Source organism: Littorina saxatilis, linkage group LG8 (genome assembly GCF_037325665.1).
Source record: "Littorina saxatilis isolate snail1 linkage group LG8, US_GU_Lsax_2.0, whole genome shotgun sequence".
NCBI lineage: Eukaryota > Metazoa > Mollusca > Gastropoda > Littorinimorpha > Littorinidae > Littorina > Littorina saxatilis.
The window spans coordinates 12,308,855-12,313,854 of record NC_090252.1 but is presented as its reverse complement, the minus strand read 5'-3'; positions in this window follow the sequence as shown (position 1 = coordinate 12,313,854).

The following is a 5,000-nucleotide window of genomic DNA, read 5'->3' as shown; positions in this document are numbered from 1 at the left end:
TCTTTCTTTATTTCTTTCTTTCTTTCTTTCTTTCTTTCTTTCTTTCTTTCTTTCTGTCTTTCTTTCTTTCTTTCTTTCTTTCTTTCTTTCTTTTTCTTTCTTTCTTTCTTTCTTTCTTTCTTTCTTTCTTTCTGTCTTTCTTTCTTTCTTTCTTTCTTTCTTTCTTTCTTTCTTTCTTTCTTTCTTTCTTTCTTTCTTTCTGTCTTTCTTTCTTTCTTTCTGTCTTTCTGTCTTTCTTTCTGTCTTTCTTTCTTTCTTTCTTTCTGTCTTTCTTTCTTTCTTTCTTTCTTTCTTTCTTTCTTTCTTTCTTTCTTTCTTTCTTTCTTTCTTTCTTTCTTTCTTTCTTTCTTTCTGTCTTTCTTTCTTTCTTTCTTTCTTTCTTTCTTTCTTTTTTTCTGTCTTTCTTTCTTTCTTTCTTTCTTTCTTTCTTTCTTTCTTTCTTTCTTTCTTTCTTTCCGTCCTTCCTTCTGTATTTCCTTTTTGTCTCTCGTCTCTGTGATAATAACTAGTGAACAAATAATCCCAAACGCAAACACTTTTGCTGTCCGACGTGTTGCTGTAGAGGCCCTTCATGTATGCCTTTCTACCATCATGCTCTGTGTGGGACAGCCCGTTTCGACAAAAGGAATTGTTCTGGGACACGATGGAACTGCCAGCCTGGCCACAGAAGAACAACTCCTGGTGGGTAACAGAAAAGACAGATAAGTTACGTTTTCCTTGTTAGCTTTTTGGACTGCTGTGGCTGTGTGAAGCACTGTTATATTTTTCGGACTGCTGTGGCTGTGTGAAGCACTGTTATATTTTTCGGATGCTGAGGTTGGAACTTTGAATTTGCTTCAGTAACAGACTGGACCCCGATGGAACTCACTGTGAGTATTTGCAATAGAACAAACTGCTTTGATTGGTGTTCTTGTTTAATAGGGTTGTATGCGGAGGAGGGGGGAGCTGGTCGGGTAGGAGAAATCTTCTCTGGCAGGTTGACAGAAAATCAGACGGCGACCGTGACTGGCGAACACACACGAACGTAACTCAAGACTAAACCCAACATTCAAGATTTTACTGCTTTATAAAAAACAAAGAACATCGCCTTGCAGTCTCGGGCGGTTACAGACATGGAGTACATCATACATACTTATACTTATAATACTGAGAATTAAGAATTGCACCCAAAAAACCAACTAGAATATTATCACATTTACTAAGAATTGACCATTGCACTAAAACGCGTCCGAAACACACGTGCGAAGCAGAGATAGCCTTGGTTCTTGTAATTGCTAATAGGTGGTCATGGAATACACGTCGAATAGTCTAGTTATTAAATTGCATGACCTGACCTGTATGTTGGCGCAGAGCCATACACATGAACCGTATATGAACTATTGCACTCTTGCGCGCGCTCGCATACACGCCAACACGCACGCCTGCACTCGCACACACACGATCCCACACGCACACCCGTACACACACACACACACACACACACGTACTCGCACACACACACACACACACACACACACACACACACACACACAGAGTATCTTTATCCCTTCCTCTTTTCCTCTCCCTCTCCCTTTTTCTCTGTCACTCTCTCTCTCTCTTTTTTTTCTCTCTCTCTCTCTCTCTCTCTCTCTCTCTCTCTCTCTATCTCTCTCTCCCTGTCGCTCTCTCTCTCTCTCTTTCTCTCTCGTTCTCTTCTCCCCCCCCTCCCCCCCCCCAATCTCTCTCTCCGTCTCTTCCTCTCTTTTTCTTTCTGATTACGATATCATTCATTATTGCTGACCATTACCTGTGTTTCCATGTGAATAATGACACGGTTCAGGATAAGATCTATACTTGACAAGCGTTGATTTTCTAATTACGGGTATCGGTGTGCCAAGACCTGTGGAAATGTCAATGAAAATATTGACCTATGCTTTTCTGCCACAGAGATATCATGAACTGTAGCCTACAGAGATATATAAGAGGGGGGGGGGGGGGGTTGTAGAGAGAGACAGACAGATTTAGAGTGACAGAGATACATTTTCAAAACCAGGAAACTTACAAAAAAACCTGAAGATTTTAATAAATGTGTAAATTTACTGTTTGAAGTGTATGACCTATGCTTTTCTACAACATAGATCCCATGAACTGTTAAGAGAGATATTGGGGTTTGTTTGTTTGTTTATTTGTTGCTTAACGTCCAGCCGACTACGCAGAGCCATATCAGGACGAAGATATAGGGGTGGGCGGGGGGTTTGTGTAGAGATAGACAGGGGGGAGATAAAGAGAGACAGAGATATGTATGTTACAGTAAATTCTCAAGACCAGGACATTTACAAAAACCTTGAAAATGTCAGTAAATTTGTACATTTCCTGTTTTGCTTTTACAGAATTTCTAGATATTTGTAAGACTTTTTAAATATCATGCATTTTGCATGCCGTTATTTGATGAATTTACTAAACAGGAAAAACGATTTTAGTTAATTTATCAAATTCATAGGAAAGGTGTAAATTTACTGAATTTTGCACCGGTGATGAGTCGGAGGGCCTGGTTTTGCACACGGTCAAGGGTCTGCAGGTTTGTCTTGGCTGAGGTTGACCACGCTGTGGAGCCGTACTCGAGATGGGGTCTGATTGTTCCCTGGTATACTGTCTTCAGTATCTTCTCGTTCGCTCCCCAGGTGGTACCTGCCAGCTTCCTGAGTATGGCTAGCTTGCGCCGGGCCTTTGTCTCTGCCTGTGCAATGTGTGGTTTCCAGGTCTGCCGTCTATCAAAGGTGACACCAAGGTACGTTGCTTCTTCATCCTCTCTCAGAGGAGTTCCACCAAGCCTAATGGTTCCGGCTTTCTGCTTTGGCGACAGTGTGAATAGGGTGGTGGAGGATTTATCCTTGTTGATGGAGACGCACCAATCTTCTGCCCATGCGTTCAGCCTATCTGCCGCTTGCTGCATTCTGTAGGTGGCAGTACTTGCGTGCTCCTCCTTGCACCAGATCACAAGGTCGTCTGCGTAGAGAGCAGCTTTGATCCCCTTGGGCATCTCAGACACCAGATCGTCGATGAAGAGAAGGAAGAGTGTGGGGGAGAGGACTCCGCCCTGAGGGACGCCATGACGAAGGAGGAACTTCTTGCTTTTGGTCTGGTCGACGTTAACTCTTGCCCTGCGGTTATAGAGGTAAGAGCGAATCCACTGGTACATGTTGCTGGACACGCCTTTCCTCTGCAGTTTTACAAGGAGTCCATCTTTCCAGACCTTGTCAAAGGCTTTCTGAAGATCTATCCAGGTGACGAAGACCAGCTTCTGTTCCTGAAAGGCATCTTCAACTTCTTGCGCCAGGTAAGTGACCTGATCTTCAGTGCTGCGGAACTGTCGGAATCCAGCTTGTTCAGGGGCGAGGAGGTTCCTGGATTCCAGGTACCACCTGAGGCGCTCGTTCACAATTCTCTCCAGGGTCTTCACAACACAGCTGGTGAGGCTGATTGGGCGATAGCTGGTGGCCTTCTTTGGATCCTTCCCTTTTTTTAAGATGGGGATCATGATCGCTTCTCGCCAGAGTTGTGGTAGCGATCCTTCTTGCCAGCTGCTGTTGAAGACCTCGAGTAGCTTGTTCTCTGCTGCACTACCAAGGTGGGTTAGCATCTCGTTGGTGATGCCGTCTGGGCCAGGGGACTTCTTCGCCTTTAACTTTTTCAGAGCTGAGTGCAGCTCGTGGAGTGTGAGTAGTTGACTCATGACGTCCACTGTCGACTGTCTGGCAGGTCTCTCTCTTTTCTCTCTTCTTGCTTCTCTCTGTTTCTCGGGGCTAACATGGAGGTTGCTCTCAGCTGCATAGCTTTCAGCAAATTGGTTGGCAGCATGCTTTCCAGTTAGCACCTTCCCGTTCTCTTCTAATGTGATCTTTCCTCTGCTGGTGTTCTCATCATTCAACTGCTTGGTGAGCCTCCAGAGCTTTCTGCCATCCTTCTCAAGGTTCAGAGAGCTTGTTTTCTCTTGCCAGCTTCTCCGTCTTGCCTGTAGCTTCTTTTTGAGAAATTTGGCTTTGGCTTCCTGGAGGCGGATGTTGTTGTTTTGTGACGGGTTGACTTCTGCTTCCCTTCTGGCGTCTGCCAGATCATCATCCAGTTCCTGCAATTCATTGCTCCAGTAGGGCTTATAGTCTCTCCTGGCACCCATGGGAATGGACTCACGCGCTGCTCTGAGGATGCTCATGTTGAAGTCCTTCGCCACCATGTTGATGTCTCGACCCTCGACTCTGATGTCTTTGGTGAGTTCGCTGGTGCGGTGTCTAAAGAGGAACCAGTTCGCTCTTTTGTAGTTCCACCGAGGGAAGGAAGCTTCAGTGCAGGACTCCATGCCCAGGGTCAAAAAGACTGGCCGATGGTCACTTCCACCTAGCTGTTCTCCGACCTCTCTGCTGGTTAGCTGGTGCATGTCTTCCGTGCAGAAGGCTAGGTCAGGAGTTGATGTAGTGTGCCATCTTCTGGAGTAGAATGTAGGGCAGTCAAAGGGACTGTTCAAAAGGATGAGACCTTTGTCGTCCTGCCAGTTCTCCACCTCTTCTCCTCTCCGATCCAGGTGGTCATATCCCCAACCCTGTGAATGACTGTTGAAGTCACCCACCACGATGAAGTTGGAGGCCTTTGCGGGGATCGTGTCAAGGGCGAGGTGTCTATCATTGGGGCAGTAGAAGTTGACAAGATGGAATTCTGATGTCTTCGTCTGGATTCGAATCACCTGATATTCGGAGTCCTCCATGTGCGTTTCTATCAAACAGGCATTGATGTTGTTCCTGATGAGGGTCAGGATTCCTCCTTTGCTTCGGTCTGTTCTGTCGGACCTAAGGCATTGGTAGCCTCTCACTTTGAAGGACTTTTGGGGTGTCAGGTGCGTCTCCTGAATACAGCAGATGTTGATGTTCTTCTCATGCAGGATATGCTCCAACTCTGTCTTCTTGTTCAGGATACTTTCTGCGTTCCAGTGCATGACCTGGAAAGGTCGCTGCTGACTGGGTTTCTTCCTG